The 25,753-nt window shown below is 33.7% G+C and overlaps 1 protein-coding gene across 10 annotated transcripts in view; it reads right to left on the bottom strand.

Annotated features, from left to right (window-relative positions):
- The window catches only part of LOC126763544 (CUGBP Elav-like family member 4), a 955,905-nt gene that overhangs the window by 618,294 nt on the left and 311,858 nt on the right, over positions 1 to 25,753 (bottom strand). Inside the window, exon 1 of one of the 10 annotated variants that reach the window (XM_050481142.1) lies at positions 5,528 to 5,966. The exons of the other annotated variants lie outside the window; for them this stretch is intronic. The gene's annotated coding sequence lies outside the window, so the exon portion shown is untranslated. Of the gene's footprint in view, positions 1 to 5,527; positions 5,967 to 25,753 lie in introns of those variants that run through there. 10 annotated transcript variants of the gene reach the window in all.

Here is a 25,753-nt window from a genome sequence, read left to right on the forward strand (position 1 = left end):
ATGGCACTGACAAAATTATTTAATTGCTTTAACAAATAGGCAAATTAATGTGGATATTTTGGTGAAGAAAGTGTGAGTTGAGGGCGAACAGCAGAGTTGATTTCATAAAGTAAGCGGATTGTGAATTATGCCAAGGTTCATTTAAGTTCTATTTTTTAATAGAATAGAAGCTATTCTATAACCCTCCTATATCACAGCCTAAATGTAGGCAACGTTTGCGTTTTTATATTATCTTATATTGTACCGAAAATTCTGTAAACTAAGCGGATTTCGACTTCGTTGCATATTTGTCACATTTTTCTTTGAAGTTGTATCAATAAAACTAATATTTTTATACTTTTCGTACCAAAGCCTAAATGTAGGCAACAATTTCAGTATTCTATACATTATATAGAACTATCAGTATTCTTATACATTAAACTCCGCAAACTTAACTCTCGTTGGCATTATACCCTTGCATATTTTTCATTGAAGCTGTGTCAATACTACTAATTCCAGCAATTCTTATTAGCATCGCCTGATTGTAGGCAACGTTTTCAGTTTAATACTTTTATTTAATGCATATACTGTAAATTAAGCTCTCTACAGCTTTAAATCGCACTGAGATTTTTTGAAGGTGTATCTATTGCGCTAAAGCCAACACTTCTTATTAGAAACGCCTGAATGTAGGCGTTGGTAGAATGAATTTCAGCGTCTTACTTTCTTATACATAATTAGTAATAATAGTAGCTTTCGGCTGCATTATATCGCTCCCAGATATTTTTAAAGCTATATCAATACCGATAATGATACGGTTTATTTTTTCATTTTCGCCTGAATATAGGCAAAGTTTTCAGTGTACTACTTTCATATAGAGCATATATTGGAAAGTAAGCGCTCTACAGCTGTATATCGCTCTAAAATTTTTTGAAATTGTATCAATGCCTAATACCAAAACGACTTTTCAGTATCGCCGCAATGTAGGCAACGTTTTCAGTTCTGTATTTTTTTTGATCAGAAAATTCATATCTAAACATTTTCCATATTTTGTAGACAAAAATTGAAGAAAACAATAATTTTAGTTGTGTTTCTAGTGTAAAAATTAGAGAAAATAAAAAATTTAAGCAATTTTTCAATAATTTAAAATAATTTTTCTATGAAACGAAATTTTTGCATGAAATATATAACGTCTCTTCAATAAAAAATAGTCATATCGCGCTTCTTTCTTCCCATTTTTCAAATTCCACACACTCACACCGTTAAAGCACAATCATTGGCGATTGCATGTGAAGGCTTAAAATGAATAATTAACAGTAAAGTGGCAGCACATTGTAAAATGCAATTACTTGCCAACTTGCAACAACCTACACCATACATACATACATACATATATACGCCAATTTTAACTACATGACGTTGTCATAAATTTAATTATGCGCCACACAGTTTATGCCACGCGTCAGCTACAATCAGTCACTACCAACAAATTCCGCCAACGCAGCGACGCTGCTGCTTGCTACGGCCGCTTGTTGATACTAAGGACTCTCGCATGCGCAACATAGTTGTCAACACAATGTTTTATTAATTTCTTTGCAGTAATTTATTGTCTTTTTTTTAATATAGTGTATATCATTTTTTACTTCGACTTAATTACATGTTATTTACTGAATTTTGTTTTGCCTGCAATGTGGAATGAAAAACAAGCGTTATCAAAGAGAAAAAAAATCGAAATTTATGTAAGCTTATTGCTGTTGTTGTTTTACGCTTAATTGCTCATTGAAATTTGTATGTGCGCTTGCGACCATGATGTAACATGCGTCAACTGTCACATCAGCTGTTTTAGCTGTGGGCAGGCGAAATGCAAATTACGCGGAAGACACAGCCACACAATGAATAGAAACATATTTTTATTAAAAGGTATTAAATTTAAAACAAGGTGCTCAAAATTATGTTCTCTGGTGCCTGCTAAACGGATAAAATTTTCGATGTCAGCCTAAATGTAGGCAACGGTTTCTGAAACAAAGCAACAAATTAATTAAATAATAGTATTTCACAACTTTTTTGTTATAATTAAGAATTTTTAAATATTTTAGTTTTGTTCAGAATCCTGTTTAATCTTTTAAGCTTATAAGAAATGTCGAGTCTTAGCATTACTGGCGAAATTAAAATAGCTTTTAATTATTTTTAAACTAATTTATTGTCCTTAGAATTAGGTTACGGCTTCTGGAGAATCTATCAAAGTGACTAGAAGTTATAATAACCGAATTAGTAAAAACGTTTCGTCGATCTATGACGTGATTCACTGCAAGCAGTTTTTGGGCAACGCAATACACAAGTAATTTAAATTTATCGATTTTTGGATCAACCATACGACCTAAACCAAGCCAAATTGATTTTTACTTTTATATATAGAATAAAAGCCATAAAAAATCAAAATAACCTTACATTGAAGAGTACTTCTATATAAAATATTATTCATCTCGGATTAATGCAACTAATTTTCAGTAATTAAGTTATCAACTAGACTAACAATAAAAAACGTTAGCTATTATCGTATAAATTTTAGCGACTCTTCTCTATGAAAATATTTAACAGAATTTTTTAAAATATTTTCACAAAAAAATCAGACTCAAAATGTTTTACCAAAAACGGCAAATAATTCTACAGAAATCACTGAAACAACAGAAGTAATTAAACTTATGAAACAGCACATAACCAACGTCAGATAACTAGAATATCGAAAACAAATAAATGTAAATAAGTGTATTTAGTTGTAACTGAGTAGGCCAACAATAGTTAGGAATGACATTTTCATATGCCTGCAACTGAAAGCAAAACATTGAAATAAATTTCACTATGGAAAACTAAAATACATTTCAAGGAGATTTTGTTTATATATTTTATGTTATACATAGCTGAAAAAAGATCATAAAAGTTTAAAATTCGAAAAACTGTTGCCTACATTGCCAAGTAAACAGCAATGTACCGGGTGATTTTTTAAGAGCTTGATAACTTTTTTTTAAAAAAAAACGCATAAAATTTGCAAAATCTCATCGGTTCTTTATTTGAAACGTTAGATTGGTTCATGACATTTACTTTTTGAAGATAATTTCATTTAAATGTTGACCGCGGCTGCGTCTTAGGTGGTCCATTCGGAAAGTCCAATTTTGGGCAACTTTTTCGAGCATTTCGGCCGGAATAGCCCGAATTTCTTCGGAAATGTTGTCTTCCAAAGCTGGAATAGTTGCTGGCTTATTTCTGTAGACTTTAGACTTGACGTAGCCCCACAAAAAATAGTCTAAAGGCGTTAAATCGCATGATCTTGGTGGCCAACTTACGGGTCCATTTCTTGAGATGAATTGTTCTCCGAAGTTTTCCCTCAAAATGGCCATAGAATCGCGAGCTGTGTGGCATGTAGCGCCATCTTGTTGAAACCACATGTCAACCAAGTTCAGTTCTTCCATTTTTGGCAACAAAAATTTTGTTAGCATCGAACGATAGCGATCGCCATTCACCGTAACGTTGCGTCCAACAGCATCTTTGAAAAAATACGGTCCAATGATTCCACCAGCGTACAAACCACACCAAACAGTGCATTTTTCGGGATGCGTGGGCAGTTGGCCACCAAGATCATGCGATTTAACGCCTTTAGACTATTTTTTGTGGGGCTACGTCAAGTCTAAAGTCTACAGAAATAAGCCAGCAACTATTCCAGCTTTGGAAGACAACATTTCCGAAGAAATTCGGGCTATTCCGGCCGAAATCGAAAAAAGTTGCCCAAAATTGGACTTTCCGAATGGACCACCTAAGACGCAGCCGCGGTCAACATTTAAATGAAATTATCTTCAAAAAGTAAATGTCATGAACCAATCTAACGTTTCAAATAAAGAACCGATGAGATTTTGCAAATTTTATGCGTTTTTTTTTTTTAAAAAGTTATCAAGCTCTTAAAAAAATCACCCGATATTAGCAAAGTCGCACTCCTTATGCGATCTTAATGAAATTCCACCACTTTGAGACCTACAATTGCAAGGCAAATAAAATATATAGGGATTCCAAAAATTTTTGTTTATATTTTAAATTATAGAGACCTGAAAACTAAATTAGATATGCTTATAAGCCATTCCAATACTTTTCACCGTTATACTATGTGTATGTTTTATTGGCTCATGCGTTTGCCTTAATAAAAAACTAAAAAAAAAATCTTTATTTCGAAAAACTGTTGCCTATATTTAGGAAAAACAGCATAGAATCAACAAAGTAGCACACCTTTGCGCCACTTAAGCTCATACAATTGTAACAAAAAATAAATATTTTCGATTCCTAAGCGATTTTTGCTAATATATTTTATGACATAGAAAACTAAAAATTAAATGAAATGTGTCTGAAGGTAAACATGGACATACCCAATAACTTGTTGTTTCTAAAAACCTCACACACATTTCAATGCTTTTGTCATTATAAAAACTTTTTCTTTAGTATGTATTTGTCGAAATAAAAAACTAATGATTTTTAAAAGCTGTTGCCTACAGTTAGGATTAACAGCATAAAATTAGCAAAGTCGAACAACAGTGCAGTGGTAATGGAATTCTCTCACTTAGGTGCTATCCTGCCTAGTCTTAGGTGATGTATACAACCGTTAGGTGAACAATACTATAATACTCTGCAACAACACGATGTAAGAATATAAAATGCACCTATGCGAAGAACTTCATTCGATATCCCGAAAACTGACGAACGAATTTTTATAATTAAAACAAATATCCTTAAAAATTGCTGGGTCGAATCCATAGACTCTTAGGTGAAGTTGCTCAAAATGACCCTTAAAAAATTACCGATATAAACCAGTTTTTAGTAAAAAAAAATCTACCCGCACTAATGTATAATGTATAGACAGAAATGTATTATAAGTGTATTATAAACTGATAAACTAATTAAAAAACTTTGCCTTAAAAAATCACTAGCTCGAATCTATAGACTCTTTGGCGAAGTTGTTCAGAATGACCCTTAGAAAATTTCCGACATTCAGTATTTTTTAGTAAAAAATCGACCCGCACTTATTGCATACAAACAGAAATGTTCTACAAACTGAAAAAGTTACCTTGAGAATGGCCCTTAGAAAATTTCCGACATTAACTATTTTTTAGTAAAAAATCGATCCGCATTAATGTGCATACATACAGAAATGTTTTATTAACTGAAAAAGTTACCTTCAGAATGACCCTTAAAAAATTTCCGATTTAAATCATTTTTTGGTAAAACAAAAAATCGACCCGCACTAGTGTGCAGACAGACATAAATGTATTATATATGTATTATAAGCTAAGAAAGAATTTTTATAATGAAACCTCGCCTTAAAAATCACTGGCTCGAATCTATAGACTCTTAGGCGAAGTTGTTCAGAATGCCTCTTAGAAAAATTCCGACATAAACTATTTAAAAAAAAAAAAATCGGCCCGCACTAATGTGCATACAGACAGAAATATATTATAAACAAAACTAAAATTTACGTGTATATGTATTTCAAATAATTTGCTTACAAACTCACCTTATTTAAATATGACTTGGCTATATTACTCCACGCGCTTTTTTATAAGAACACTATATAATGGCACTTAATATCCGACACACGCGACATAAACCAACCGAGAACCGCATGAAGTACCAACGCACTTGTTACATTCATAAATACACTCATATACACACCCACGAACAAGCCCGAAAACGCACTTTAGGAATTTGCACAATATCAAGGAATTAAACGCACTACACCTTTCGCGACATTATTTTATGCATTTATTAACGAATTTAACCTTAAATTAAATAGAAACACAAATTAACACTTTAAACAAATACTTTTCACCGATTTTAACAAATATTAGCGACATCAGCCAAGAATTACGTGTGTCCACTCACATTACCACTTGTAACTAAATATTTTTACTGTTACATTGCATTCCTCAATTGGAGTTTTCCCTTAATTTCGCATTCCACGTTTCTAGAAAATTCGACACAACTCTTCATTACCTATTATTATATGCATAATAATTTCAAGGGCAACTTCGAACATTAAAAAATTTGCAACAACAATGCAAAGAATCATAGCATCACTCACTTCCCTTTCTCAATGATGAGATGAGCACGCAGCTAATACTTCTACTGAGCGCACAGCTTAGTCACATACATATGAACGCATGAGTATGTGCATGCGGGCGCTTTGCGCAACATTGAAATGCAGGTGTAACACTGTTCGAAGTAAGAGAGCATAGCTGCTAGAGAGAGCTTTGATGCGATGTGTGCAAGCGGTCTGCGCAATATTGAAATGCGGGTGTAACACTATTCGAAGTAAGAGCGCATAGCTGATGAAGAGAAAATGCAGTGAGCTGCGCTGAAAACGAAAATTAACTTATGTAAATAAAAGGATGCTGGAAGTTTTGGTGAGAGCGCTGATTTAGGATGCGTATTGAAATGAAATGTTAAGAGATCAAAATTGCAGAGTTGTTAAGAGTATTCATAGTGCATTGGCTGTCAATGTTATATTACAGTAGAACAACAACTCTTAACAAACTATTATTATATGCATAATATGTTGAAGGTCAACTTCGAATATTAAAAAATTTGCAATAACAATGCAAATTATTATAGCGTCACTCTTTAACATTTCTCAATGAGGTAGGAGAAAATAGTGTATACATAATGAAACTTATTTACTTACATACTAAGAAAACAGCTACGAAAAAGAATATTTAAGTATGTATTGAAAATAAATTCTATAAGGTGGCCACTAAGCGTTAGTAAAGTTAAAAGCAAAAATCTTCTTCTAGATTTTAGAACTAGATATAGATATATAAATAAGCTTTATTCAAGGTATCGTGAAAGATATATTTCCCCTTAAAGGGTCTAATAATTTGCTGAATGTGTGGGCAGCTAAAGTCTTCTTAATGTGCTTATTGCTTACCTTTAGGATGACTACTCCTGATGGACCTAGCAACTGAACTCGATATGGTATCGCTAGGCTACAAAACTGGTCTATGCGTGGTTTTAGTCTACCAAATTAACCTAACCTAATAAATTACCTACTTTAGGGTGACTTTTTATTAAAGTGATAGAAAAATATAGCAAGGCAGTTCGTTGGTGGGCATTAAGCCGCCAGACTTAACCCAGAATCAATATTCTACTTAACCATTTTGCTGAGTGAAGTTTTGAATTTTTTACTTGGCTCAGTATACGAGTGTAAGCAACAGATTCTTCCGATGTTTGACAAATAATGCCACTTCAATTTTATAAACAAAAAATCACGATATCTTTACACATATTGAAAACAAATCATAACAAACTTTAACTTAAATACGCATGCAACATGGTTTTTTCCAACTCAAAATCTGACTGAAATGCTTTCAATTATGCGCATTCGCGTGCAACAAAACAAGCAAACAAACGTGCCGCACATAACAATGCCAGAGATAAAGGATAATGCCGTGCGAGTTCAAAAAAACTAGAAAACAAAAGCGGGAAGCAATGAAAGGCAGCAATGAAATTGCAAATAAATTGTAAAACATGTTCTATGCGTGCAGAAAAAATGGAATTGAATAAAAGAAAAACCCACACACACACGTCACATGTATAACTGTGTAAAATTCGCTGAACGACTAGCTTAAATTGAATCCGTACAGTTAGCAGGCGCTACAGCCGCACAAATTTTGCGAATACGCACACACACGCGCATGCACACATGCTCTCGACGAGTATCGATAGCAAATAGCGCGCTGTGGCTGAGTCGATTCGGCATTTATACGTTGTCACATGCTGTGTTGCATGAATATTTACAAATGCGATATTTGATATATTATTTTTTGGCTGCCGTGTAGGACTAATTTGCTAGCGATATCAGCAAATTTTGTTATTATATAAAATAATGCTTGAATTTGAACACTTAACAACCAAAGACTATGTACTCAGGTAGACGAAGAATTTATAAGAAACTTTAGAAAATTTCAGCTGAAAATGAAAAATTTTCAACTACTCCGAAAGTAACTAGTTGGTAACTAATTTTTTAAATATTATTATTTTAACAATATTTTGACAAGAGATAATAAAATTATTAAATATGCTATAATATGAAAATAATATTTTTCAACTAGACCGAAAGTAACCAGTTGTTAAACATTTTTTTTTTAAATATTATTATTTAAACTATATTTTAACAAGAGTTGCTAAGATTATGAAGTAAGATATACTATAGATAATATAAGCTAATTTAAAATTTTACAATTACATATACAAGTACATATATCAAATATTGCCGGAATTTAATAAACTAACACCCAAGGTACATATGTACATATATGCTTTTACATAAATAAAAGGGTAATTTGAAAAAAAAAGTAGCAGTGGTATAAGAAAATTTTACATACTAGCATAAAACGAAAATTTTTTAACTGAGCCTCAAGTAACTAGTTGGTCACTAGTTTTTGGAAAGAGTCTTGTTTTAACTGTGTTATATTTTAATTATACATGCTAGCATAAAATGAACATTTTTAAACTGGCCCGAAAGTAACTAGTTGGTAACTAGTCTCTTGAAATAGTCTCATTTTTACAGTATTTTAGCATGCGTTATTAAAATTATTAAAAATTATCGCAAACACTTTTACAAAATTAACCCCTTAATTTTAAACACATCGGAGTATAAAGATTCAGTTTTGGTGCGAATTATATTTTTCTCCAACACTGAGCGCTAGCTCAAAACATTTTGCTTACCCTAACCGCCTTTTATGCTATAAGAGAAGGGGCTACCACACAATAGCCGCTTATAGAATTACTCAAAGTTAAGCGCACTTTAGTGCAGTCAACTCAAAATCGAATAGAAGCACACTCATACCTATAAAAGAAGAAAAACAAGTGTCTAAACATGTGTTGCTACAAACGCACGCGCAAAAGAGCAATACATTCTAATAAATGTAGATAGCTTTTCAATGACAACAAGATCAACATTGGCATAGAAAGCAATTTTACGCTTGCGAAGGCGTGAAAGCCTTTGTTCGTGTCAATTTTACGTTACGCTGGCTACATATTCGATTCGCATTCGAATACCGACCGAAAAGGCCAGAGTGGCAAGAAACCAATACAGAGCTGGTTTAACCAATAAAGCTGCAAAAAAAAAATTGAATAAAGAAGTGCAGCGCGTACGCATATGTTGAATGAAGTGGCCATGCAAGTCAATCAGATACACACATTGACGCTAACAGCAGCAGCATACAACAACAATACTGTTTTGATATAGTAAAATGCCTGACTGATTGCAAAAACAAATATGCAGCCGTATTTTGAAAGACGTCGTTCGTTGGCAGCAGCTAACAGATATACAAGAACAAAGGCAAAAAGGACAAAAAAAAAAAATAAAAACTAGAAACATTCATTTAGTTTCCTGGTAAAAACTGCTGGCTATTCCAAACAAGGCAGCGGCATTTGCTCTGGTACAAACCGTTCTTGAGTTAATAAATGAATTATTTATGAAGTTTTCAACAACTCAGCAGCAAATGCTTAGGCATATGTGATGCAAACGAAGAAGAAAATAAGTAAATAAACCTAAAAATATTGCAAAAAGTAGAAAATACTAGCAAAGGCGAAAAAATGATGCAAGTATTGTAAAAGCTTTGGATGATGATTTTTGTTTATGTTCATGAGTCATAAAGTAGATGTTAGTAGATCATTGGAGTCACTTTATTTTGACAAAGCCTAAAAGTAAGCAACATATAATTTCCATACTATCCTTGTTGCCTTCCTTTAGGTACTTTCACATCAAAGTGGCAAAAATGCTAGCAGCTCAGATCTATGTTTGTTTCTAAGCTTTCTGGTCGCTTCCATAGCTCCCATATTGGACTTGTTGCCTACATTGAGGATGTGTTTAATTCAAAGTGGTGAAAAAGTTAGCAGAATAGACCTTAGTTTGCTTCTAATCCTTCTAGCCGAATAAAAATTAAGCATATCTTCTTTTCTGCTTTGAAAGAATACGCCAATTGATTGTTGGTATGCAAGATAGCCTACAAGTAAGCAACACATAATTTCCATACTAGCCTTCTTGCCTACCTTTAGGCACCTACACTTAAAAGTGTTGATCAGATCTTTATACGCTTAAAAGCTTTCTGGCCGGTTCCATAATTTTCACATTGGACCTGTTAGCTACATTTAGGATGTGTTTAATTAAAAGTTGCGAAAAAATTAGCAGAACAGATCTTAGTTTGTTATAAATTGCTTCCAAGCCTGCTGGCCGAATCCACAATTAATCTACTTCGAAAGCTTACGCTAGTTTTGAACATATATATTTTCTATATTTAGAACTCAATAAGTACCTGTTAGTAAATTACTGACGTCATATCAGCTATAGTCACTTCATTTCTCTTTTGTTGGTAAGCAAAATAGCCTAAAAGTGGGCAACACTAATTTTTGTATTACACTTTCTGCCTACCTTTAAAATGATTTTAAATCAAAGTAGTGGAAAAGTGGTAGATCTGATTTTTGTTGGCTTCGCGATTTTTGTTCAAATCTACAATGAAAGCTTTGTAGTGCAGAGGATGCCCTGCCTTGCTGCAGTACAGTCTGTATTCATTTTGATTGTATGTTTTTTATACTTTAAGAAAAGATCCGCAAAATGAGAACATTACAAATTGTAAGAATTGGATCATTTTATGAACTATTTTTAGGGAATATACCGTTTCAAATATTCAGGAGCAAAGTTAAATCTGAGCCCAACAAATATGTGTAAACCAAACCATTGGAGAAAAGGTTTCGTATGAGCTCACTGAACACAATTCTCAGCGATTTGCAAAGAAGGAAATAGTTAAAAACTTATAAGGTAATTTTTCTGTCCAAGAATTTTTAATCCAAGTATATTTTTGTTAAAATTTTCGGAAACTTCTATTAAAGTGTGTATTGTGAGTATGAAAAAACTGACTTTTGGATCTCCAAAGAAGTGATTCATCGCTGATTACATCGAAAAGTTTCTAACTTTTATGTAAAGATTTAAATTTATTAAAGATTAAAGTTCAAAATCTGACTACGCAAAGCCTTTAGCTTGATACCGAACCCAGCATTTGAACTAATTGAGCTTGACAAATTATTTAAATTTGCCTCAAAATAGTATGACTCTGCAGCTCCTTAAATATTTTCATACACATTCTTTCAACCATCAGAACACGTACTTCTACATCGAAACTCAACCGTAAACGTTTCTTAAAGCATATAGAATATATATGTAAAGAACTTCTTAAAACATATAGATATAGTAAAAGGTATATAAGGAACTCAACGAACAACGAACTTTTAAGTAGCTGCATTGGAACTCAATAGCTTCACTTAGGCAAGCAATTGAAAAGCGACGGCACTCAAATTAAAAGCCGAGAGTTTAAGTCAGACGCGACCGCAAAGGAAGCACAGACAGCAAAGAAGCTTGGAAATCTTCAACTACCTTTAGAGAAAAGGTAGACAGAAGATTACTAGCTACAAATACACACACTCAATTACGTGCATTACTAAAAAAAAGTACATTACTCATACACAGTAAGTATTTTGCATTGGTTTTTGTTGTTTTTCAACAACTTTAGTTAGCAGTGAATTTTTTTGGCAGCCACAGGTTGTAGCTGCATTGTTGTTGCGCTTAAGAAAAGAACATTTTACTGCATAGAGACTCACTGCCACAACGCAGCAACGTTTCAACTCAGCAACCGCCTGCAGGTGAACTCACACTCTCATTCTTCCAATCTCTCTCGAAATGCGCGCATCTAAAGGATGCGAAGTGCAGTGTCTTAAGACATTTTTTTTTTATTTTTAGCATAGGCAAATACCGAAAAGGAAGTCATACGCTGGCGCTAAGTAAGCATCTGCAGCAGCCGTCTGTCTGCCAGTGAGGGAGCGAGAGATAAAGCAAGAGTAGCGCTTTTGTGTATTAGCATTGTTTTTGACAACGATTGGCCTTAAAAATGCTTGTCGAGCAGACATTTTAATTAAGCGTCGCTGATTACTATTATGACAGCGGAGTGAGGCTGGTTAGCGCACAGTTGGTTGCATGTAAGGGAGACTTTCTATAGAAGCGACTAAATGCAGTTCATTATTTGAATGATTTTAATTGTTCCGTAAATATGGCCAATCAATGTTGTCTGCTTTCAATTTACCAAATGTCTGAGATTGAGTGGAGTGGGCATCATTAAAAGGGTAATCAATTAGGCGGACAACTTGAGTTTAATGCTTTGTGCTTGTGAATTATTTTGGGAGTTAATATAGACAGTGCTAGAGAAATAAACTGTTCAAAGCTCAGAAAATTCAATGGAGAGGCAGTGAAAGGTATTATTAGTATATCATATACATATATACTTTATGTAATCAGCGTACAGGCGTGGAGTTCTAGTCCCATCCGCTTAATGTGTAACTCAATATTGGACAGCGACGTTGGATGCTTTTCGAACCGAGTTTTCTCTCTCTTACACTCTCTCTTTCTCTCTCTCTCTCACTCTTTCCCTCCCTCTCTCTTACACTCTCTCCCCTCTCCCGCTCTTTTTCTCTCTGTCCCGCTCTCTCTCCCTCTGTCCTGTAAGATGATTTATGTTAGGTTCAGGATGTTTTCACCGATAGCTGAGATCCAACTATACATAACAGTTTAAGTGTGATCCTCTACAAACTGGGCGTCAGCCATTTTACCTAAACTAAGCTCCATTATGTATATGTATAATGTGTTTATATTTTATTTATTATAATATAGCTGTAAACACCATAAATACCACAACGCCTTTATTGAATTTCCAAAAGCTATAGGCCAAAACCTCGATAACCTCAAAAATAATTATGAAATTTTAAACAATAACTGCAGTTCAATTTAAATCTAACTCGTGCACCGAGAATAAATTAGCTGCAGCCACAATGCAGCGCTGTCATAATTATGTTAATAATCCAAGCAATTTTGGCAAAGCTACGCGACACATCCAGCGATGCATGGTGCGATAATTGCAATTACTATTGTGACAAAAACAATATTATCAAATTTCAAAACAGCAGCAGCTGCAGTGGCAAATTCACATACAGTTACATATGTGTGTGTACATACGAGTGATGCCATGTCAGCAAAATTCGCACCTACACATATAAATTGATCACAAACTAATTTATAATTGTGTTTGAAACCCCTGCAGGAATATCTGATGCAAAAGTCTTCCAAATATTCCAATATTTATATACATGTACATTATATGTATATATTATACATATATATTACTGTATACCAGTTTGAAGTGAGATGTAGTCTCTTTAACTAATTAACTGTCAGCTAAAAAGCAGTGAAGTCTGAGTATTTTTAATTTGTAACATATCTGAGGTTGCGGAGCACAGGATTTAGCTTTGTGGGTCAAACCGTCTTTACATATACGAACTAGTCGCTCTATGTTTGAGATATCCACCAGCAATTTCACACATATGCTTTTGTTTTCAAGGAGCTGCTCTTATGTTCAAACCGCTGATATCGTAACATTATAGCATACAAGGTCTGTCACAAAAGAAACAGGACTGTTAAAAAAACAACAAAAAATTAATATTTTTCAAAAGTTATATTTTTTTATTCAAAGTAGTTTCCTTGTGCATCGATACAGCGTTTAGCCCGGTCAATTAGCATTTCAAGGTCATTTTTCGGAATGCTCTTGAGAATATCGGTCGTCGCCTTTTGGATAGCTGAAATGTCTTGAAACCAGTGTCCTTTCATGGGCAAATGAAGTTTTCCAAATAGGTAAAAATCACAGGGTGCCAGACCAGGTGAGTAGGGTGAGTGATTAATGGTTAATATGGAGTTTTTTGTCAAAAAATCAGTGACAAGCGTCGCCTGATGACACGGCGCATTATAGTGCAACAGGCGCCAGGACCCTGCCTCACGGTATTGTGGTCGAGCACGACGAATGCGTGACAAAAGACGCTTCATAACACCAAGGTAAAACACAGCATTAATCGTTTGGCCAGGTGGGACGAACTCTCGGTGTACAATACCCTCGAAATCGTAAAAACAAATCAGCATTGTCTTTATTTTTGACTTCTGAAGACGATCGACTTCTGATCGTCACAGAGGTCCTCACGACCTTTTTGGAATCGCTTAAACCACTCATGCACATTACTACGGGATAGGCACTGATCACCATAAACTTTTTTCATCATTTGAAATGTTTCAGTAAACGTTTTTCCAAGTTTAAAACAAAATTTAATATTTGCTCTTTGTTCAAAATGCATTTTACGACCGATGACCAAAAGCTGCTGTCACTTTTTGATCGATTGTAGTTATCCAATTGTCTTAAAATTTATACGAAATGTCAACAAAAGATCAAACTTTTTATTTCATATACCCACCAATAGGTGGCGCCACCAGAAACAGTTATATTTAAAAAGTTCTGTTTCTTTTGCGACAGACCTTGTATAGCTGTCATACAAACAGAACGCTCGGCATAAAGTGCTTATATGGGAAACTTTTTCATTTGATGAAATATGTTCATGCGTTTTGGCATGGAATATTTTCACAAGCAAGTGTGAAATCTGCGAAGAAAGTGTTCAGTACAGACAACTGTAGCATATAGCTGTCATACAAACTGAACGTTTTGAATCAAGAGCTTGTATGGAAAGCTTTTCCATTTGACGAGATATCCTCATGAGTTTCGGCATGGGTTATTGCTTAAAGCAATAGTGCAATACCTGGAGAAATTGTTCATATAGGATCACTATAGAACATAGCTGCCATAGAAACTGAGCGATCGGATTCAAGTGTTTGTATGGCAAAGTTTTCAACTGAGGAGATAGCTTCACAAAATTCGGTACGGATTATTATATAAGGCAGTGATGTAATGTCACCAGAAATTGTTTAGATCGGAAACTATAGCATAGAGCTGTCATACAAACTGAGTGATCGGTACACATAAAGTGCTTGTATGGAAAACTTTTTCATTTGTGGAGATATCTACAAGAAAATTCGGTCGAGTTATTCTCCAAAGCAATGATGCAAGCTCTGCAGGAATTGTTCATATCGGCTTACTATAGCATATAGTTATCATATAAAAGAAAGCAAACATTTTCCTACTGGGTACTTTTATGTTGTGTAGTGTAATCGCTACGCGTTAGTGTGTTAAACAGCCTGACAGTGCATGAATACTATTACATTTTGGGCTAACGAAAATTTGAAATTTGCTGAATTTGAAGTGACAGTTGCGTGCAGAGACAATGCTGCTGACCTCGCTGTTTGTGAGTGATTTTTGCGACGCAGCACACACGCTGCTGTGTGCTCCTATTTGTATGTTAAATATGTATGTGAAATGATTATATATATTATTCTAGCATAAATGCTAGTTATTAGATCGGCTTACATAAAAATATATGCTAATTTTGGTATACAAATGATTATACATATATATGTAGTATAAAGCGCAGCGCTGCCATTTCAACTGCATTTGTATAAGTATTAAGTTATTATGCTATGTTAAGGCTGGGAACTGACGTCAAATGCCTGTCAAAATAATGCATAAGCAAGCGCACACACCCACATACACACACACACACACAAAGCGATTGCAAAATTATGCTTTTGTATGTGTGCTGCTTCAACGCTCGTGCCAGCGAAAGCAGTGTTGTTATTGCTGTGTTTGCGCCACTGCTACGCTGCCTATCGCTTGCCAATGTTTATTTTGTTCATTGCTGATGCTATGCCATTTGTTGTTGTGTTTGTTGGTTGCTGCGCTCTTGACGCTTATTATAAATTATAATGATTTCGCTGAATCCGCACTCATCATAAGCCGATTGCTTCGATAGCCTGCCCGCCTACCTGCATACTGCCCACCAACTGCTGACTGCTGACGACTGACTGCTGTGTTGTTGTTACTATAGCAACTAATGCTGGAATAACAATAATGGCAATAACAACATGCAGGCATGTTGATGAAACCGTTGAGTTGTGAAACGCTGCGTGAATGTATAAGTGTGTGTGTGTGTGTGTTGCTGTGCCTGTCAATGTTATGTGTTCATTTCGCTGGAAAATTAACGCGTGAACAACGGCAGTAACGGTTGTGACATCAATGTAACAACAACAACTACAACTATATATATATGAAGGCTTAATAGTAATCGCTGGTGCTTGGCGTTGAGTGACAACAAGAGCTACGAATGTGTACAACACACTGCCAAGCGCGCTGAAACGCTGACATATAAATATATGTATGTACATATAATAGGGTGGTTACAAAAAAAAAATGTTCACTTTGTGCTAAGAAAAATATACTCTTAGACCTATACAAAATCACATATTAGGGTGGTTAAAAAAAAAAAAAGTTTCCCTTGGTATTAAGCCAAATAGGTTCTTAAATATTTAAAAAGTCTATAAAACGAGCTAATTTTTCAAGTATTATAGTTGGAAGCGAGTTTTGAATTCTTCTATCTGATAATAAGAAAAAAAAAAAATCTGGAAAGCTGTAACATTACCGTTAAAAGTAACACCTCATACTTGGATATAGTTCTTAAAAGGTGTCTGAGAACATATTTTTCCGGGTAGCAAGCGAAAACATTTTCGATTTTTTTTGACACACCCTAATGTGTATAGTTAGTATACATACATACATATATGCATATGCATGTTCACGTGCGATTACTGCGTAGCGTGTAAATGCATTTTTATCAGCTTTAGTTGCTATACTTGATGTAATAAGTTATCTGCTCTAACGGATTATATAAAATAATGATGAATAACGATGGCTCAGCTGACCTTTATCTTTTCATTATACCCTGAAGAAGGTATATGAAAATCACCATGATTTAAGCCCAAAATATATCTACGGAGACCCTTTGAAGTGCACATAAAGGATAATACTGACGAACTGAGTCGCTTTAGTCATTGCCCTCGGTCTTTCCGCCTTTTCGTCTATAGATATATGGTATCCCAAATAGTCACTCAGTTTTTGAGTTATCGTTTTAAGATTTTGCACACGTCCTTTTCTTACCAAACATCAAGGAATTTATTTGAACGGATGTTATGGAACCATTATAGCATATACATAGCTGCCATACGAACTGAACGATCACAGTTAAGTTGTTGTATACAAAACCTTTTCGTTATTCGAGATATCTTCACGAGAATTGGCATGAATTATTCTGCAAAGGCAACGCTACAACCTTCGAACAAATTGTTTAGATCGGACTACTATAGCATATAGCTGCCATACAAACGGAACGATCGGAGCTAAGTTGTTGTATGGCAAAATTTTTGGTTAGACGAGGTATCTTCATGAAATTTTGTACGGGTTAATTTCTAAAGCAATCATGTGTTCTCCAAAGAAATTGTTCAGATCGAGTCACTAGAGCATATAGCTGGCATACAAACTGAAGGATCGGTATCAAGTGCTTGTATGGGAAACATTTTTATTTAAAGATATATCTTCACGAAATTTGGCACGGATTATTCGCGGAAAGAATGGTACAAACATTGAAAAAAATTTACAAATCGGACCACTATAGCATATAGTTGCCATACAAACTGATCAATCAATATTCTAGTAAGGAATTTTTTGTTTATGTTAAAGCATTAAAACAAGCAATTTGTTTTTTGTAAAAACGCTAGATTATATTACGCGCCGAAGGGTATGCTACAAAAACCTTTCATTACATATGTGCGCCTCAATGTATGCTACAATAACTGCTCATTTGCCAAAATCAACGCTTCTTTAAGCAAAAGCGCACTTTTTGTTGATTTATTTGTTTAAATATACTTTTTTTAGTTATTTTTATTGTTTTTGTAAAATATTTTTGGCAGTCTTACTAATTTTCGGTACTCAGAATTCAAAATACTTTACCGTAACCTTCACATCTACTTTTTCCCCAACGCTCGACTAATATCTCGCTTCCAACTTGTCTTTGCTTACGACTGCTCTTTGCAATTATTACAATCGTTTCCCTTTTTTGTAGCTACGCTTTTTTGTTACCTCTAGCTAAAATATTCATTTGCATTAATGAGAAATGTGATTTCATTTTACTTTTACGCACGCTGAAATAATGATTACAATAATTATATCCTCGAGGCGCGTGCATAACTTAAAATGGCAGCGTTATGCCTGCATATGAGTTCCCATAATTGCATATGCATATATTGTAATGCTGATTTTTCCAACTGAAATAAATTGACGCATTTGCTTAATGAAGTTAAGCAAAAACGAAAAAAAATACATGTAAACGTTTGTAAATGTGTGTATGACTTTAACAAGCAGAAGTGGTAGCAGTACGACGTGAGCACTAAACTTTGTGTTGCCAAAATTCGTTTTAGTACTGAAACTGTAGTATAGGTTGTATCTGGTTTATGGTTTGCAATATAATACAAATGCTGCGAAGCCCTCTAAGAATTCGGACAGCTACTTAAAATTGCGCCCTTATGTATGCTTTAATAATGCAGAGCTGAAACCGCATGTAAAATAGCTAAGCTTTTTTAAGTTGAAGCTTTTTTCTGGCTTTAAATATTTATTTAGTTTACGGTATAGTTTTAAAAATCTATGCAACAAGGAGGTGTAACGGAATTATGCACCAAAATGTGGGGCTCGTTAAGATCTTATTAAGCAGTCGAGCCGTCCTTTAACAACTTTACCACACTAGAGACCGCTTAGTCCCAGCTAATAATAACGTTGCCACATACTTCAAATCTATACCTAAGAAAACTATCTACCGATTTCATCGCCTATATACATGAAAGTTTTCTGACCTTTCCGTGCTTTGAAGTCGTCCATGTCTGCAGTGTTGCGAAAGCCTTTTCCATATTTTTTTGAGCTTTGCTTAAAATATCAGTATTATACTCATCAAAGTGATAGCAAAAGAACTCAACAACTTCTGTGAATCGATTCAAAAAATGTTGACTAATATTTTGGTTATCTTTTGGTTATGTTCTGGTTATGTTTTGGTTAAAGTTTCCGTAAATTTTGTGGGTATGAAGTGTTTCAACACTAGATTCTTAAACGCCGAAAGTAAAAGACCTCAACATCTTTTGTGAAACGATTCTAAAAATTTTTGATTAATGTTTAGTTTATGCTTTGGTTAGTATTTTGGTTATTATTTTGGTTATTATTTTGATTATTATTTTGGTTATTATTTTGGTTATGTTTGGTTAATATTTTCGTTATGTTTTGATAAATCTTTTCATTAAAATTATCGCAAAAGTTTTGGGTATAAAGTGTTTCTATGCTACATTCCTAAACGTTGTTGTCACATTCTATTGGTATGGATCATATTTGATCTTGAGTATGTAGTTACTGTAGCAGCATTTTTATCACTTCCGAGCAGAAATCCAAATGGAACTTGTTAATAACCTAAACAAGAAAAAACGTTAACTTCGGTTGCACCGAAGCTAAATACCCATCACAGGTGCATTTCTGTTAGTAAATATGTGTTCAGTTTGTATGGCAGCTATATGCTATAGTTAACCGATCTGAACAATTTCTTTTGCATTAGAAAATAACATATATCAAATTTCGTGAATATATCTTGTCAAATGTGAAAGTTGAAATTACATTCATTGCCTTAGAAAATCGGAAATTACATTATTGCCTTAGAAAATAACATATAAAATTTCGTGAATATATCTTGTCAAATGTGAAAGTTGTCCATACAACTTGATTCGTTCAGTTTTGGCAGCTATATGCTATAGTTAACCGATCTGAACAATTTCTTCGGAGATTACGATAGAAAGTAACATATACCAAATTTCGTGAATATATCTTGTCAAATGTGAGAGTTTTTCATACAAGAACTTGATACCGATCGTTCAGTTTGTATGGCAGCTATATGCTATAGTTAACCGATCTGAACAATTTCTTCAAATATTACTCTTTTGCATTAAAAAATAACATATACAAAATTTCGTGAATATATCTTGTCAAATGTGAAAGTTGTATGGCAGCTATATGTTATAGTGGTCCGATATCGGCCGTTCCGACAAATGAGCAGCTTCTTGAGAAGAAAATGACGTTTGCGAAATTTCAAAACGATATCTTAAAAACTGAGAGACTAGTTCGTATATATACAGACAGACGGACGGACAGACAGACAGACGGACATGGCTAAATCGACTCAGCTCGACATACTGATCATTTATATATATACTTTATAGGGTCTCCGACGATTCCTTCTGGGTGTTACAAACTTCGTGACAAACTTAATATACCCTGTTCAGGGTATAAAAAGAGTTGAGTTTATAAACCATTCGCTAACAGTTTTACTACACTCGAAACCTCTTAGTACCAGCTCGTTATAGCTTAACCCCATACTTCAGAACTATACCCAAGAAACTATCTACCGAAATTTATGAAAATCTTCCAAATTTCATTCTCTTATTAAACAACTTTAAAACCACACAATTGGCTCACGACGAATTCATGGCTTTTCATTATTTTGCCAGCTGTTGTTTTAACTGCACATTCATCAGCAATACACTGTTGTTGTATTGAATACTGATTCGCTATAATCCCCAGCATTGTTTCGTGCTGTTATTGATGTTTAAGCTCTTTGCCACTTAGGCCGCTCTACTTATCATTATACAGCGAGCAAATCCAATTAGATTATAATAATATGCGTAGAAGTGATTTGCGTTTTAAATAAAATGGAAAATCGAAAACAACAACAAAAAAACATTAAATCTAAATAGCAAGCGGATTAATAGGAAATTCATAAACAGGCAGAAAATGCGTGAAACGGAAGCGAAATTGTATTTATTTGGGGATTAGAGTAAAAAGCGGACTATAAAGCGTACAGTTTAAGTAAATAATTTAAGCGCTTGAGTAAATGCAAGTCTTTTTTCGTTTGTGCTTAAAAGCAGATTATATAATATGAGGATTAAGAAAAATTTATGGTTTTTCTAATTTTTTAAATTTTTTAGCAGCTTTGATGTATTTAATAAATATTTTTCAAAACACCCCCTTCAAAATACATGTATGAATATATATAACTATAAACTTTTGCTTTTGTATAAACACAAGTGCACATATCTCCATGCCTACAACTGTACGCACATTATTTCGCAACTACACACAACCTGTTGTCCCGCACTGACACACCAACAAATTGTTGGCTTTTCTAGCATCTTTTCTAATAAATCACAATTGAATGGTTGCCATGACAGCGCCTTGTGCTTTTTTGGCAATTATTGTGCAATTTGTGCAAATTTATTCAAAGAACTCTTCAATTTTTAACGCACGTGCGCTTCATAATTTCCCCAATAAGCTAACTGGGTTTGTATGTGGCCATTAAAATGCCTAATGAATAATAATAACAGGCATATTTTTTAGCCAAATAAGCAAGTATCTGTGCGTAAGTGTATATTTTGAGAGCAATTGTGCACGCAAATTAAAGGCGAAGTCAAATAACAAGGCATAATTCGGCATGGCTTCAGCTAGTCAAGTTGAAATCGCAATGAATATTGGAGAGCAATAATTGGCTTTTGATTGCCATTTGATTTATTTGGTATCATGTTGAGGAAAACTATCTAATGCGTAGCTGAGTCGGTGGCAAAAGTTTTTTATGAATGAAATTTTAAATTAATGCAGGTTTTCCGTATAGCTTGTAGACCTTCGAAGATTTTAAAATTGAAGAGGATATTTTTCAAATAATTATGCAAAAAATTTTGAAAAATCGAAAATTTCATAATTTGATAATTTGGTTATTGAAAAATATCTCTCTTAACAAAAATCACAAAATTCAAGTTATTTCCGAAGTTATGGCCATTTTGGAGTCGCGACAATAGGACCGTTGTAGCGCAAGAAAAAACCGCTTTTTTCGATGCAGTTGTCTTAATATCTCAAGTTCTAATTATCAGATTTACTTGAAATATGGCATGATTATTGTTTCCATTATACTAGAATACCTCCTTAAAAAAGCTTTCTAAAGCAATTGGAAAAAGCTTTCTAAAGCAGCTGCTTTCTAAAGCTGACATAAATGCGGTGAGAGCCTTTTTTCTTATTCGTTAAAAGCTACAGATATTAAAAACTTTTCTTAGTGATCGAAAACTGAAAATGACGACAGATATTTTAGCGTTTTTATCACGCTATCCACTTTGAGGCCATATGTAAATTGCTGGATGATAAAGAAGTGATTAAGAACAGAGAGCGATGCCAGCCAAAAATTGCTTAACGACATGGTAAAAGATAAACAAGCAATGCCATATCTATATATATAGATATATTGAAAAAATCGGTCACCTTTGGATTCCTCAAAGTATTATAAAAACGATTTCACCCACAAACAAGGATTTCCTTGTATGATCTGATGCTGTTTTCATGTCAACTACAAACAATTTTTTTCCACAATGAAACAATATAAGATGGTATATAGATTATCTCGAATTTAGCCCGCTTCCTGAACTTTCCGTGCTTTGAAGGCGTCCACGTCTGACTTACAGTGTTGCAAAAACATTTTTCCATATTTTTTTTACTCTGGCCAAAGTGTGAGTACTTTACTGTGTAAAGCCATCAAAGTGATAGCAAAGGATTTCAGCAACTTTTGTGAAACGATAACAAAATTTTGGTTAATGTTTTGGTTATACATTGGTTAATGTTTTGGTTATACATTGGTTAATGCTTTGGTTATAATTTGGTTAGTGTTTTGGTAAACCTTTAGTTAATGTTTTGGTAAACCTTCGATTAAAGTTTTTAAATTTTTTGGTTATGAAGTGTCACAAGGCTAGATTCTTAAATACTATCACAGTCACATTCTACTAGTACTGATCACATTTCATCCTGAGTATGTAGATACTTAAGCAACATTTTTAACGCTTCCGATCAATCAAAGGCCTTTGGAGCTACGTAGACGTAGAGCTCCAGACATTTGAACTATTCACGGAAGTAAATATATTGTTAACCACTTTTAACAACAAAAATAAAAACAAGAAACAAGTGTCTATATATTTAAAGTATTGGATACGCATATCTTTTCTAAGGAGAATGAAGCTTTTATGCGCTATTTTGTTCAAAATAAGAAAAAAATTACATATGGCACGGAGAAACCCAAAAACATTAAAAAATCTTTCATTTTTAAATATTTATGCTAGTAAACTCGCACATAAAAACAAAATCCACCAAAAAAAAATATTTTCACTTCAATTTCTAAAGTTTCAGCGCATTAAGATCAGCTCCAAAGCAAATATAAAATAAGCGTGGTAGTCAGTTGCTAAAACTGGGACAGTAATTTCATTAAAACCACAATTTTATGTGAACATAAAAATGCAAGTGGTAAACAAGTCCATAAGCACCTTGAGTTACCGCCGCCAACACAAACACAACACACAATGAACAATGACCCTGCAAAGCTACACTACTCCCACTATATGTGTCGGTGTGTGCGTGCATAAGCTATTGCATACACACAGGCGTGGCAAGTGAACTGCATGCGGTTGAAGGCTCTTCCCTCCCGCACATGATTTTAAAATTCAAATTCTACGCTGCTTTGGCAAAGTTTCACGCTGCAAAGCGAAATGTTGGCGCCAAGCAATGACAATTGCATCACAACTGCAAAGCGTGCGAGTGTTGGTGTGTGGTTATGTGTGTGCAGTGTTATAGAAAATGTCTTGCCATCAAACAGTGCCATAAAACCGCCAGTAATATGATTGTCTATATGCTAATGTAAAGCCTCACTACTCAGCTAAAACTAAAACTAAAGCTATGAAATAAGCTTAAAAGCACTAAGTGACAGTAAAATAGCCGTATAATATGCCTGTGCTGCTGTGCGTGTGCGCCTACAGATATGCAAAGGATATTAGCAGTGTGTGCTGTTACGTGCGTTGATAGCAAAGCAGCTGCTTAATGTGCGCTCAGGCAGTGCCAGCAACGTAGCAAGCCCAGCGTATGGCCAGCAAACAATGCAGCTGATCAACCGCATATACATATGTCGGTTCGTATATGTATGTATAACGTATGTACATATATATTTACTTAGATACATAGTGTTCCTTTGGTCATAGAATTTTGTGTTGATCGTTTGCTGAATTTAAATTTTATTTAATTTTAGAGCACCCAGCTTCAAATGGTATTTGTGTGCGTATGTATGGGTAATAGTAAGTGGACAAGTGTGAGCAGAGAAAATTTGTATAATTGTAAAGGATATTCCGTTACTGAAGGATGTCTCAGAATTGTGTTTGTTATGTCAGTTAAAGGCTGTGCTGCGGTTGAGGGCCGGGAGGCACAAAAGGAATGAAAAGCACAGTGTGAAAACATGGAGTTTTGTTATAAATATACATTATTTTAATAAAATTTTACAGAGTTCTTTAACCCGCTTAATTTTGAGGACGATTTTAAGCACATTTAAGATAGAGCTTTCACCTAACTACACTACCTTTTATATAATATTTGATTTGAATAGCACAAACGACAAGTGTTAAACATGATGAACTTTTTATTTCACTTAAATTATAAGCATAAAGAACGAAAAGCTTTCGAAAAATTTGACGAACTTTTTATTTCATGTCTTTCATGTTTTATCTTATAAAAGAAAAAGCTTTCAGCATTTTTACAGCAATCGTATAAACGGAAAGCTTTCATCACTCTTGACGAGCTTTTTATTTTTCATTTAATTCTGACCTAATAAAACGACAAATTGTCATCAACTTGTTGAGCTCCTTAATCATCTTCTAAATATAATGGTATAAAACGAAAAGCCTTCAACAACATGATGAGCTTTTTATTTATCTTTTAACTGCAACCGCATGAAATGGGAAACTTTCAATAAAAATTCAAGAGCTTTCTATTTAATTTTTATTTTTATCAAAAAATAACAAAACGATTTCACGAACTTTATAAACCTTCTTTTTTTTCTATTTTATTCCTTACCGTAGTCATATAAAATGGAAAGCTTTCATCAAAATTTACGAGCTTTTTATTTAAAAGACAACTAATTGTATAAAACGGAAAATTTAAAAGTTTTCATCAAACTTTATTTAAAATCTAACTTTGTTTATATAAACCGGTAGGCTTTCACTAAAATTTTCAAGCTTTCGATAATATTTCAGAGCTTTTTATTTAATTTCTAATTTTAGTTATATAAAATGGAAAGCTTTCACTGATATATATTATCTAAATTTAGTTTCATAAAATATGAAGCTTTCAATGAACTTAACGGACTTTTTATTTACAATGTAATAGTATTCGTACAAATCTAAAAGTTTCAATAATTTAACAAGCTTTTAATTAAATCTCAAACTGTATTTGTATAAAAACGGAAAGCTTTCGCTAACATTTCCGAAATTTTAATTTAACAATTAACTTCAAAAGTAAAGAAGCGCTTTCACTTAATAGAATGTTTATTTTATTTAATATCAAGCTTTAATTTCATAAAATTAAAAGCTTTAGATAAACTTGCCGAGCTTTTTATTTACTAACTAATCATATTCTGATCAAACTTTCAGCTTTCATGAAATTAAGAAAGCTTTCATTAAAATTAATGTTTATTTTATATGATACCTTAATTTCATAAAATTAAAAGCTTTCGATAAAATTTGCCGTGATTTTTATTTACTAACTAATTGTATTCTTATCAAACTCACAGCTTTCACTAAATTAAGCAGGCTTTGTTTAACTGCTGCTTATGATCGTATAAACATAAAGCTTTCATCAAATTGACGAGCTTTTTATTTATCTTTTAACGGTAGCAAATGGCAACCTTTCACCACAAAAAAAAAACAACAAATTATAATCTTATTAAAGAAAAAGCTTTCTCCAACTTTACGAGTTTTTAATTTTTTTTACCAAATAAT

The sequence above is a fragment of the Bactrocera neohumeralis genome, chromosome 6, assembly GCF_024586455.1.
Source record: "Bactrocera neohumeralis isolate Rockhampton chromosome 6, APGP_CSIRO_Bneo_wtdbg2-racon-allhic-juicebox.fasta_v2, whole genome shotgun sequence".
NCBI classification, from domain to species: Eukaryota; Metazoa; Arthropoda; class Insecta; order Diptera; family Tephritidae; genus Bactrocera; species Bactrocera neohumeralis.